Source organism: Zonotrichia leucophrys, chromosome 7 (genome assembly GCF_028769735.1).
Source record: "Zonotrichia leucophrys gambelii isolate GWCS_2022_RI chromosome 7, RI_Zleu_2.0, whole genome shotgun sequence".
Lineage (NCBI taxonomy): Eukaryota > Metazoa > Chordata > Aves > Passeriformes > Passerellidae > Zonotrichia > Zonotrichia leucophrys.
This window is the reverse complement of record NC_088177.1, coordinates 20,577,562-20,591,439: the sequence shown is the minus strand read 5'-3', so window position 1 is coordinate 20,591,439 and position 13,878 is coordinate 20,577,562. Positions and strand designations below refer to the sequence as shown.

The following is a 13,878-nucleotide window of genomic DNA, read 5'->3' as shown; positions in this document are numbered from 1 at the left end:
GCAGTCTCCAAGTGCTGTGCAGTAAAATCTGAGTGTAAGCAGCTGGGGAAACGGTAGAAGTTCTATCTCTGGTTGTGCTACTCTCATGGAATAGTCTGATTACTACTTGAGAAATGGAATTTCACTTGTCTATTTTAATTACATTTTTAAAGGAAAATGCTGATTATAAAAAGCAGTGAGCTAAAATAAAATTTCAAATAAAGTTCACTGGATGAAGCTGTGTAACTTACCTTCTAACAGAAGTCTGTGCTCATTTTTGTGCCAACTTTAGAAAATTCTAAAATTCAAGCTGCATGACAATTTTTAGAGTAAAATTTGTGTTAATGGATCGTATCTTGTTTTTTTCCATATTCTAAAACAGAAAAATATTTTTCCATATTTAATGACACACAGGAATTTCTCAGAACTCATATATTGAGACAAGACTTATTATTGACTTAACTTGCATGTATTTGTCTGTGTTTGGTAAGCGTGAGATATGGAATAGCTTGTACCTTAAGGTTCAGTGGTTAAAAGTTTTGCCACTTAATTTTTTGCATATTTTTAAATTGTGCTGTTACCATATTTTAGCATGTTTCAGAAAGTAGAGGTTGTTTTCCAACTAGCTCTAAGCACTAGTTAAAAAAAGCCACGTGTTTAGTCTTGCATACTATTGTTACAGAAGTTGAGGTTTGGAGAGAGGAGTACTTCAGCTTCACACAATTTCATGTAAAGCAGTTAAGGGCACAAGCTCTTGAGCTCTTTAGTAAGCTACCACATAGTTACTTTGCTAGTGGTTATGAAATCCTGTATAAAGCAGATGTAATATAATGTGGAAAGAGCAGGGAAGGTTCTGGTTTTGTTTTCAGTGCAATGCTAACATATATTTGAAGTTAAAATGATGCTTCCCTCTTAAAATGGGAGATCATAAATGTAGTGGGTTTGTCTCCTCAGTTCTGTTTCAGATTGGTTTATTTTACAGGGTAAGTGAAAGATTTTCTACCTGTTAGTCCTGTAACTTAGTTTGTACTCTGAAATGTAGTTGTTTTCTCTTCTGGATTTTACTTCATGGTTTACAATTCTTTGGACATAATTTTTGCCTTTGTCTTTTGTGTGCGAGTGCCTGGTCCTTAAATTATGTGACTATTTCCATTAGAGGCAAATTGAAAAGTAAATGAAGAAATAGGACAATTTGGTTGCATCAATATCATTGATGCATGAACCACAGTAGTCTGGCTTCCTGTCTGATTATTGAATGGACTCCCACTTGCTAGCAGAAATAAATAATATTAATTTATAAAACTATTCTTATTTTGGGAGCAAGGATGTGATTGAATATATATGTAGGAAAAAAGTGTTGCTTTCCATGTTAGAGCTGTGCTTCAAGAACTGTCATGCACTTACCTTTCCAAGTGTTTTTCCAGAATGCTTTTAGGAGGGAAATGCATTGTTATGTGAATTCTCAGATTGTGGAACAGTTTTGCCTGTTAATTTCTGTTGGATATTTTATATTTTATGAAATCAGATCCATGTTTTTATGTAGAAACAATGCCTGGCTAATGATCTGCTTATGTAATACTTAGTGCTTGGTGCTTAATAAGCACGTGAAACTAAACACTGCTGATGTAAGATGTGAGAGAATTGCCACTGGATTAGAACAGACACATGAGATACTGCCTTAAAACACTTCCGTCTTTTACAAATTGTATATGTGACCTAGTTAGGTTAACTGTGTATTATACCAAATCTTAAAACCCTTCTTGTTTAGATAGAGATGGCAATAATTTTACTCTTTTGGTATTTGTATTGTATGGTTAAAAACACCTTCTTTGAGGGTGTTTTTCTGTCTGTTATTGTAGAATAGCAATCAGCTTGCCTGTCTGAAATCATAGATTTTCGGTTATTTAGTTGGTTACCTTTTATTTTTCCTTTTATCATCTGTAACTCTGAAAGTAAGCCAGACTAAAAACAATCTTATATTTCACTCAAAAGCTAAAATAACCTTATATTTTACATTGCTTTCATATATTGGCAAAAATTTAGAGAAAAAAAGTAAATTTAATGTACTTGATATCAAATTACTTTCTTAGTATGTATTTCCTTAAAGCAGTTCAGGAAATTATTCAGCTGTTTGTTTTCTTTTCCCTGAAATAAACACTGCTCTACTTTTAAAGCTAGCTTTGTTCCCAAACAAGTGTAATTGTGGGTTCTTATATTTAATTTAAGAAAAATGCAGGAATACTTCAAGTGTTCCTGGACATGGCATCTTCTGCGTCCATAACACGAGGTGAGGTGCAAACAGATTTAAGTGCCTCCCTCCCTACCATACATCACTGGATTATCAGCTGCTGTTGCTGACAGTGTCTTTTAATAGTGAAAAAGCGAAAATCCCAATTTGACAATCTGCACTCGGGTAAAGAAAACATTTCATGCTACAATACAAATGGTATAAAGCACCTGCTAATATATATGACAAAATGTAGAGAAGCACACAACTGTTTAATGTGTTCAGGCAGCTGTTTGAAACAGGGAAGAAATTGATCTACTGATTTAGTTATTTCTGTAGATATGAGAGCATTGAGACAGTTGCTAAGATGGCAGCAGAGCTTGTCTTGTATTATTGTTTCTTGTGAGCAGAATTTGCCAGAGTACAATAATGATGTGGCCATGACAACAGTTTTCAAAGAATGATACAGGCAACTAAATGCTGAAATAGCTGATGTACATTTGAAAAATGTATTGGAGATAAACTTCAACATCTCTAACCCCAAATACCATTCCAAATTCTTCACTGTCTTTTTTTGGTACCATGTTTCTGAGTTATAAAACTGTGTATAGACAAAACCCTGCAATGAGCAGTGAAATCACAGTGCGTTGAATATGTTGTAGCTGCATGACTTCAGCCCATGGTGAGTGTAAGGTAACACACATCCCAGGGAAAGAGATTATGGCCCTCATTAACTGTCTTTTAATTTTCTGTGCACCTGTAAGCGTGCCAGTAGTGCTCCTGTTTCCCTTTTGTACCTCATAGTTTACTGTTGTTTTCTAGTGGTTTTCTCCACATGGTGGGTCGTGGAACAGGGAGGGGGGGACTTACTTTCATTATGTCAATTTGTTTTTTCCTTTTCAGTCCATATGGGCAGGAAGGAGAGAACACTAATTTATTTACGGAGGATCCGTTTTATGGGCAAGTCACTCTTAAGCTGGAAATGCCCTCATGACTGGCTCAGTGTTTTGTTTGCTTCATTTGGTAAATGATGGTTGAGTACGCACAAAATTAGTTGTTGCTTTTGTCTTGCTCATCTCCTTGGTGTTAAGTAGTCAGGATTTTGTCCAGAAGAAGACATGCAGCATTTGAAGATGCTCGTTGATTTTGAAAACTAAGATGTGGAAAAAGTAAGGTTAAAGTGGGCATCTCCATGATTTTTTTTGTCAGTTGCTTTATTTTTTCTTTTTCCCTTTATTTGGGAATTGGTTTGAAGAATCTGAAGCTGTTTTCTGAGTACTGTCTGGAAGCAGAGACAGTTAAATTACTTTGTTGGTAATTACAATAAAATTATGCATTTAATCGATTGATACCTTTGCTAGTGTTAACAAATAACTTCATTTAAAGTTGAGATCAGATAAAGAAATAATTCCTTATAATAGTTACTGATAGCAGGTTAAAAAAATACTCTTGTAAAGTACAGGAGTTAACTTCTCCCTTTGCAAGCTTTTACTGTTGAATCGGACAGTGTCTTGATTTTGCCGTGGAAAGGTCTAACTTCAGTATTTCAAATTTTGCATGACTTTGTTTTATAGCAAATCCCTGAGATTTTCTTCTTTTATAGGTACATGTCTGCACATGTGATCAGTGGTCTAGGCAAGTGGAAGACTTATGTGAAAATAATGATTGGAATGACTGATTACAGTCTCTCCTAAAATAAGCTTACAAATGCTAATGGTAGCTGGAGTAAAAGCTTCATGTAGGCATTTGTGCTTTTGGGCAATCAGTTCTTTCAGTTCTGGACATTTAATGTAGCATCTTCTCAATGAACATTTTTTCCCCTGAAGACAGAGATTTCTGGGAATGTTTCAACCCACAGAAGGGCTAGTTAGTGTGGGATAATAAGAGTAGAAGCCTAGAAGGTTTTCCTTGTCCATTTCTGATGCAATTGATGGTGTTCTGGCCGAGTCATTTTGACATTTGGGAAAGGTTACTTTGCGCTGTTATGGAATTGCCTTGAAGGTGCTTCAGACAGAGAATATACTCAGTTAGCCTTATGTTTTCCTGTGGTTTTGGGGTTTTTCTAGTTTAAATTGTGCTTCATGGGATTGTTTAAAACACTGGTTTGCCCTATGTGTTTGGGTTGCTAAGTCAGTCAGCAGAGGTGCTTTCATTGACACTGTCTTAGTTTGAAGTCTAAGGGAATTGAAGGGAAGGTTTCTTTCCTGAATTTTTGGAAGTTTCTGCCCTGATAGGCCTGACAGGGATTAAATTGTTACCTCCAGGGTACGGATGTTGACAATTTCTGTCTAACTTCAGAGCTCGGAAGGAATTTCTTTTCTTTCTCATCTTCTTTGAAGTGGAAGCATTGTAACTGGGCTTGGGGGCATTTTAAACAACATTTATTTGATTAGTCCTCTTTCAAGTTGGAGTTGAGATACTACAGATATGCAGACTGTGTTTTTAAATACAGAGAAAACTACCTTATTATGTATTTTTAAAATCTGTGAAAACATACAATGTGAAACTATTAACCTGATGAACCAAATGTTGTTAATGCCTTATGTATAGCATACAAGAGTAAATAGCAAAGACGCTTTTTCTTGCATGAAAGCCATCCTTTTCTTCTTAATCTTGCAACATCAGTTTATTGGCTGAGCATTCTGATGATTGTCAGTACATTGGAGTGTACAGTACTCAAGTCACAATTCTCTCCTGGAAAAACTGACATTTTGAAATTTGTACATTTCAAAAGAAATGCACTATGGAAGAACATGCTGTTTTCTGTGGATTGAGGGAATACAGCTGATTTCCTTAAGGAAATATGGCTGTGTTCTCTTTCAGTGCACTGGGTGCCTCCTCTCCTGGTAATGATATCAAGTATTGTTCTCTGCTGTTCGCCATAGGCGTTGTGAGGATGACACTGTACTTGATAGATATTCCTCCTCTGTGGCATCCAGTGTAATCTGCTTTAAAAGAATTGTGATGATCAATTCAAGTCTACTTGCATTTCTAAAACAAATTGTTTCTGTTCTCAGGCAAGCTAAAGGTTTGAAGATAACTTTTCATTTCAGTCAGAGGGAAAGTCTGGTATATTTTGACCTCGTGACTTAAGCTTGGTCTTATTTAGTTGCCCTTGATTCATGGAAATGAGTTTTGCTTTATCTTTGTATTGCAGCAGAATAATACATTAATGGTTTCTGTAAAGATGTATATAAAATTTCCATGTGTTTTTCTGTCTTTGAGCTGCCTGTTTACAAAACTAGCCAGTGTTTCCTTCCTTTTGCTGTACCCAGGAATTTAGTGCTAGGGTAGGTAATAAATTTATGTGCATAGTTTGTTACTAAAGTATCTCTTCTCTTTTTAATAGCCCTTCTGTCTCTGATTTCCCAAAAGATTGTTCCTCATCAATTATTCTGCCTGTCTCTGTTCCCTTTGGACTTGGTTTAATATGCCTTACTATGGAGTAAGAGGGGTATCTCCATGAAAATATGTTAACTAGAGAGAAAAATATTTTTCCATCTCAAGTTAGACACTTTTGTGCAGTAGCTCTCTAGCTGGGATGTTGATTTCCAGCCTTTTATTGCCTTGGGGAAGGTTTTGGGGAAGGTAATGAATGGAACTTAAAATGATGGAATAAATTCCATTATAAAAGTCAACGGTGCTTTTTGACACACTCTGTGTGATGTCAGTGCTTTTACTCAGATTTTGTCCATTTTTATGGATTTTGTGATGTTGCTGGTTTTGTTGGTATTTTTTGTAATATGATGCATAGCTGATTTTAGAGGTAGTATCTTTTAAAAAGACTAACCCACTTAGCTAAGTATTTGCAGCTGAGGGTTATGAGAGGCTGTAGTATGATATACTTCAAAACTGTAGGTCAGTCTTTGTCAGTACCCTTTAGTGCTGAGCAAGGCAGAGGAGAGTATGTCTATAATTCTGTACAGTGCTTGTGGTATATTAGCTCTGAGGCAATATGGCAAAATGTGTATTTCAGGTAGAAAATGAACCTGCTATGCCTGGCTGATGGATAGTTTAAATTGTTCAAGTTAAAACAATTGGGACTCCAGCTAAAGGCCTGAAGGCATTAGATCAATAAAAAGTTATTATTCAATTTCCTCACCATGTAAAAACTTGAGTATCAAACACAACTATTGTTCAACAAATTGCAAAGCAAAACAACCCTACGCTGATTTTCTTATGAAGCAGTCAACTAAACTATAAAATTTGATTTTAAACACCAAAGATTGATGAGTTATAATAGGATTAGACAAATTCACAGGACATGGCTCATCAGTGTCTTGAAATATGGTTGTCTAGATGCCACACAGATTTGGAAATATTTCAAAGATTGTTTTTTGCAGCCTGGTAGGATACAACACTCTTAGGCTTTGTCCCTGAGTCTTTGCTACCACTGTTAGATTTAGGATACTGGGTGAGGTAGACCCAATACAGCTCCTCTCATGTTCTTATTCATTGCAACCTCACAGAAAGTTTCAGGTGCAGGAGGTTTCACTATTTTATCTTTGAGAATTGTGAGGAACAAGATGGAAATTTAAGACTAAAACTAATTTACCATGACCAGAACAGAAAATAGTACCCTCAAGAGTAAGACATCTGTTTTTATGAAAACGTCAAAACAGAAAAGGTTTTTAATTTAAATTAGGTATGTAAAACACTGGTCATATTTAATTATGAAGAAATGTGTCCTAATGCTGTAATTTGTGATCATCCTTTAAAATACAGTTAAAATACTCAAAAAAATTGCTTTGCAACTCTACTACTTGCAATAAAATGCTGCCAAAGTGATATTCAAGCTGTACAGTTTAGCTGCCAAAGTTTTAAAGAAAATTAAATCATTGAACCATGGAAAAGTGACTGCATAAGCACCTGTAACTGATGTTTGCTGAAGTGCTAAACCAGCTTTTGGCAGCATGGCTTCTTTTGCAGGTGCACAGAATATTTTCTTTGTGTCAGTTTATTCAACTAGTACAGTTCATTAAGTATTTCATTTGAAGTTGAGAAATGGGCTGGGAATTGAAATAGAAGAAATACTTATTTTCACCTTTCAATCTGTGAATAAAAATAAGGTGTGAGAGTCTAAGATCTATTAGTTTTAAAATCTTATAGGATATATTACCTTAAATGATTTATTTAAATTCAGTAACTACAGGTGATATGCTGCTTAAAAACCCAATGTCTTTATTAAGATATAATATACTTCTTTATACTTCTTGCTGTGTTCAGCAAATTGGATGACTAAGACAACTTGTGTTTTAAGTATATCTGGAGTTCAGTTTCTTTTGAGATCTGAATGCCATTGGAAGGATATTAAAAATAACCAACCAAAGCAAAAACCCAAACAAAACTTGCAAACAAACAATCAAAACTAAAGCCAAACACCCTGTGTATATGTGCGTAGGGAAATTCTAATGGAGCACAACACTTGTTCCCCTCAAAATAATAATTGAAAAACATAGGATGTTTGAAGCAACTGTAACTTCTAATCTTGTGTCTAAATATGGAAATCATGGGATGTACATCAGTCAGTAGATGGAAAATGCTTTGCTTTATGAAGATGCTTCATTTGTACAAGAATAAGAGAAAGCCTGGCCCATACTGGAAAATGCAGCTTCTTTTTTGTAATAGCCAATGTGTTTTCACAAAACTCATGATCAGTTTGCCCAATAAGGGAAGGAGTTGAACATTTTGCTTGAGTTTGAGTTGGAGGGGGCGGGGGAGAAATCATCACAACTGCCTATTGTGAGCAGATTGATCCTTGCTCCAGCAATCTGCTGTAGCTCCCTCCCCTTTCCCCAGTCTCTTCCATGTGGCACCTGTAGCCAGGATCCTTTGGAGCAGAGTCATGTTGTTCCCTGGACTGCAGTTAGTCTGGGTGCTTTCTGTGTGTCTGATGAGGAGCACTGTGTTTACAGAGGTGAGAAGATCCTGAATTACTCTGTATCTGGCATATGGTATGACCTTAAGTGAAAGAAAAGTATACCTGGTTAAGGTCCAAACTCAAGTCATGTCCATCTGGAAGCTCTTTTGAGAAAAGTGTTCAAATAGGAAGAAGGTACCAGAATTATTTGTACAGTCTTTGTAGATGGGTGTGTGCGGTATGTGCTAGTGCCTTGAGAAGTGATTTACTGCTTATTGTATGGATGTGGATTTTGATCCTGAAAACAGGATTTATAGAATTCAAATAATATGTTTAGGTGATTCTTACATGTCCATCTTTGAAACTGCCAAAGCTGTAAATGTAAATATTCCATAGTTGTTTCATTAGACCCTGTTAACACCAAAGAAATTGAATTCTGGTCGTAAAAACTGAGAGAACAGTTCTTGTTTCATAACTGAAACCTCACTTAATACATTATAGCACATGCAACCAGAGAAAACAATTTTTTAAAAATTGACACTGAAAAGTATCACCCCACAACAACACCTGTTGAAGCCATTCCTGAATTTTACTTGTAGGCCATTGCTTTTGTTTTTCTTTGTAAGAAAAATTACACTTCATTTGGAGTGATAAGGAAGTACTCTCTGCTGGGTTGACGTGTAAAAGACAGCTCTTGCTGGAACTGGTTTTTCACCTGTTTGTAGATTTAAGTCAATTGTCTTAACTGTGATGCCATCCTAGTTCATTAATCTTCTATCCATGGGAAGTTAACAATTGTACTGTGCATTTTGGGAAGCACAGCTGTAGATTTGAAATTGTATAGATAGGTGCTATTATAAGGAATTTGAGTTAGCTTTAAACATAGAAGTCACATCATCATAGCACTGAATATTAAAAAACAGAAAAAGCTGTGCAGTACCAGCACAAGGTAGAGCATACAAGCCTGTGTCAGCTACATTTGAACTACGTGGCAGAACCATTCCATAATGCCTCAGGTGGTGGTAAGCAATATATCTGAGGGTGAACAAATTTACACACACGGATTGCTTAGTGCTCTCAAAAAGTGCTGATTGGAAGAATTGTCTGTATGCCAGTTAATGTGAAAATTGTCTGATAAAAAGCAGAAAAATAGGCACATATATTAATAATTTATGCATTTAAATATAAATTAAAAGCTTGCTTGTAACTTTTTTCCCAGAGCCAGACCTGTTTCATGACAAGGCCAGTTTAAAAGCAGTTTTGGCTTCTCAATATAAATGGTTGTTTGTTTTGTGTCTGTTCAGAGCTCTGCTAGCCAAGAACTGTCCATGCTGAGGTGCAATTTTACATTTGTGTGTGTATCCATATAGTATTTAGGTGTTTTATTTCAACTGGCTTGAAATATTGTGATTTGCTCAGATAGAGCTCTGGAAAAGTATTTGGAGGCATCTGCAGGTAAGAAAATAATTTCTTTCTGTCCAGGCAGGGGTAATTTGGTAGCAGGCAGCAGAGTAATTGTCATTGGTATGGCCTTCAGTAGCTGATAGTTTGATATACACTTGATGGACAGCTCTTTTCCCATCATAGTCAGCATTTTTATATTCAGGAGCAGAATTTTAAATTATGGCTTTAACTGCCTAGGAGATTTATTGTAAATCTCTTTCTGCCCACTTATAGAATTCTGTCCAACTGTATCTTTAGTTTGGCTCTAGAGTAATCCTTCCCTGTTACCTAGAAAAACAAACCAGCCAACCATGTTAGTTGTCACTAACATGATTGTGCAGTAGCACAATACACCTGTGCTTGTGTTTCCTGCATTCCTTGGTTTGTCAGCTTACCTAAAAATCATCTGTGAGTGTTTGCATCCAAAGCATTGCTAAAATTAATTTTTAGTACACGATTTGACTGCATTATGGATAGCTCAGCCTGCCAAAAATTCTCGTGGGTGATAAAGTCTGGGTGTCTTCAGCATTTTTCAGCAACCTACAACCTAAATCTCAAAGAATAAAGGGATTTCAGGCTGTGTTTTCCTGAGCAAAGAGATGTTAGAGCAAATGAATGAAATGAAGGAAAGGATAGGATAAAAGGATAATATTTTTTTGTGATATTGGTCATCTTGAGTGGTACTCAACTGTCTAAATGTAGGCCTGAAATCTGATGCTAGAGCTCAGAGTCTGGAAAGGCTGTAGAGCTTAGGGGGATCTCAGCAGGGGCAGCTGGAGCTCCAAAATTCCCCATGCCATGTTCATGTCTGGCAATCCAGATCTTGCACTGTTTACCTGCAATTGCACAGTATTCTTGAACACATCACTTCTGGTTTGTCAGGGTCCCCCTAACCTCAGATGCTGATTTTTGAACTATCAGAGGGCTTCAGTGAGGCAGAGCACATTCTCCTGGTCATGGTATGTGTTAATGTATATGTACTGCGTTTTTTGTGAAATTTAAATGACTAGCAAAACAAAGTAAGACAATTGGGTTACATCTGGTATGGAGATGTTTCTTCTGCCATTGTGTTATGAAAATTTTCACTTTCTAATTGTACACAAATGGCAGAAATCTGTCTTCTGGTTTGTTTTTTTTTCCTTCCCTAATGCAACCAATTTAAATCTAAGTGTGGTTTCTACCATATGCTTGTTTCAACCATATTTGCAGTTAAAAAAAATATTTCCAAAACATAAGAGTTCAGGGAAAATACACTGTTAACCATGAGTCTGTGTAGATACTAATTTTTGATGGTGATGCTAGCAAAAAGAAAAGATTGATCTACATAGGTTGAAAATAAGTGATAGACTTTAAGCAAGAATAACTGCAAGACTTTTTCCTCATCACCTTTGTCTCAGAGTATGTGTTCTGAGTAAGGCTGACACATGTGCTTAGAAGGTGCTATAGTACCATAATAAAAGGTACTCTGCAAATTTTTCAAGAATGGGAGGTTAAAGGCTGTTATTATGAGAAAAAATTTTGGACATGTGTTTCAGTTTTTGTTGTCTGCGTATTCCTGATGCATTGGTGCAAGATGAGGATAACTATTTTTTAGAACTGAGTTCCTAAGTTTAAAATACAAAGTGCTACTCTGGCACAAAACAGTAGTGTTTATTAAAAAATGTGTTTCTGTGATAAACTTAGTATGCAGGAAGGAGTTTCTTTCTCTCTCATCATGCATGGAAAGATGGATTTTGTGCTTGAACTTACATTGGTTGTTATAAATGTTCAGCACAAATGTAAGAGCGTGAGTAGAATAATGTGGAAACACAGCCTGACTAAAGGAAAGCTGTAAGGAAAAGGCAGCATTCCGTTTCCTGACAGAAGAAAATGGATGACAGAATCTCTTAAGAAAATGCGTGCAATTTTCTACAGCATGTCTGTAATAAGCAGTATTGCTGATGGTTTTTCAGTACGTTTTGTTCATGGCTGAGGAAGATGAATGAATTCAAGGTATGTATGGATAGTGGATGTGGTCCAGCTCCTGAATCAGGCTCAGTCTGGGGCAGTAGATGTGGGAAGGTTTCTCTTTGGGAATGCAAGGGAGTGTGCTTGCTTTCAAGAGACCTGAGTGTGCAGTGCAGAGGAGGTGGGGGAAGGCTGGAAAAAGAAAGGAGCCCGTGGGAGAGGCGCAGGCTGGAATGCAGTGAGCAGCGTGGAATGTGTTCTTATGGCAGGGAACAGCCGAGCCACACAGGAGATGAGGGGAGATGGAGCAGAGTTCATTAGCTCCAGGAGCTGCTGAGAATTGCTCTCTCATGAAAGGGAATAAGGGACTCTCCTGAAAAGGAGAGGCAGTACAGCTTCTTCTCATCTCTTTCACCCAGTTCTCCTCTTTGCCATGGCTTTTTTCCTATTAACAAGAACGCTTAGGTTCAGTTTATCTTTGTCTAATAAAAGGTTCCTTTTGTGGTGTGCACATGTAAAACAATGAGGGCCAGAGGGACTGTTTTGTATAATTTTAGCTAAAGACTACAGCTGACTTGTTTCACAGAAATGTTATGATGTGTGATATTTCTGTACAAGAAATTATGTTACACGTCTGTTAATGCATTTAAAAAATGAAGAAAATAGACTCTGGCTTTGTCTTCAAGGAAAAAATGATCTGTACGACCCTAAAATTTACAACATACTGGGAAAGGAGAAAACATTATATATAATAGCCAAAAAGTCCAGTTGTTTTTCTACAAGTAGGGAAGCATTCCAGATGATCACCATAAATTTCATTGTTTCATGGCAATAAGTAAAAATTTGCAGGAATAAAAAGAAAGAAAATAGCTGCAAGGCCATCTTCCCAAACTGGAGAACAGTATTCTCTATAATCCTGCTGCTTCTGCAGATGTTGGTTTCAAAATTTAGACAGTTGTAAATTTTGTTTCTGTTTCTTTGGAAAACACTGACAAAAAACAAGCGAAAGGAGATCTTCTGAACTGAGGATGGGGAATGTGGTAAGGAGGAGGATCTTGAAGCAATCACTACAGACAGCAGACAGAAGTGCTGAAGTGGTGTGGTACAGGATACCTCTTCACCTGGAAGGTTCTTGAACAAGCAGGGGTCTTGTCTCTCAGCAGTCACAGGGTTGGGAGCTTTCATCTTTGTCTCAGCCAGAGAAATGAGGAATTAGTTGTAGAAGACAGCTCAGGAAAAAAGAAATCTAATTTCAGAGTGTTGTCTTTGGGAGGAGGATGAGCTTGATGTAAATGATCTTTCTGTGTGGGCTCTCTCATCCCACTCCCTTCCCATCTTTGTCCGCTTAAGTTGACTATGGGGAATTTTTTGTACCCTCTTTGAGTTACTGTGGATTTCTCACCTTGGAAAAAAGAGGACAGAAATGAGGAAGGGGGCTGGGATAACGGCTTTGAAGAGTGTAAGCAAGTGTATGCTCATTGAGTTGTGCAGGTTTTACAAATAAAAGTACCAGTGTAAAGGGTTTTCAGTAGTTTCTCTGTATTGTTCATGTTTATGTCAAAATGAGTTGGTCACCAGGTTGTGTTGAATCATACAGAAATGTTTCAGCATCTGTTTTCAAACGGTTGTATGGAAGACAGACAAAAAATGTGATACACGCCACCAGAAATATACCAGGTATAGGTATTTATCTTAAAGAAGGCAGTAACTTATATTTAGCTTATATTTAGCTTATATTTAGCTTTTGTATACCTTTGTAACAGATATGCCTAGCAGAGAAACAAATTTCTCCTCAGCTTTATGTGAAGAGCTAGCATATTTAGGTGGAGAGATTTGGTTCATTTTTACCTATTGACACTTCTGGAAAATCACACAAAATTTGGTGATCAGTCCATTTCTACCCAACCTCCTTGTAATAGCATGGATAGCTCTTGGTACTAAGATGATAATCACCTGGCAGAAAAACCAGTATTCACATTCTGATATTTAAGCATTCCCTTAATACCAGGACACAATTTTAAGTCTTACTTCTGCTTTTCTTACTGGTTTCCTGCGGAAGTGAGCAGAGAAAGGATTACCTGCATATAAAAACTTACCATGAGGAAGGGTTAAGAAGAGCACTGGGTTCTCTGGTTGCCCTTTATCGACATGAGGTATTTATTCCAGCTGTACTGACAACGTTTTGCTGAAAGTGAATGTGGTAGAATCTCTCCAGCTTTGTTAGCATCTAACAAGAAAAGTGTTTTATGTTCAAACTTCTTTTCTAGATCTAGTAATTATGGCTGCCATCAGCCCCAGTCACTGTAATTAGTATTATAACTGACAGCTGTAATCTCAGTTTTGCTCACTTGATGGTACACTTGATGTGGTCACAGATGCATGCAACCAGTCATTTGGTTTTTTTGAGGAGGTGACTTTTTCT

The 13,878-nt window shown here is 36.8% G+C and overlaps 1 protein-coding gene across 6 annotated transcripts in view; it reads left to right on the top strand.

Moving 5' to 3' along the window:
- Nucleotides 1–13,878, top strand: part of PARD3B (par-3 family cell polarity regulator beta) — a 392,041-nt gene that overhangs the window by 115,578 nt on the left and 262,585 nt on the right. The window lies entirely within an intron of this gene.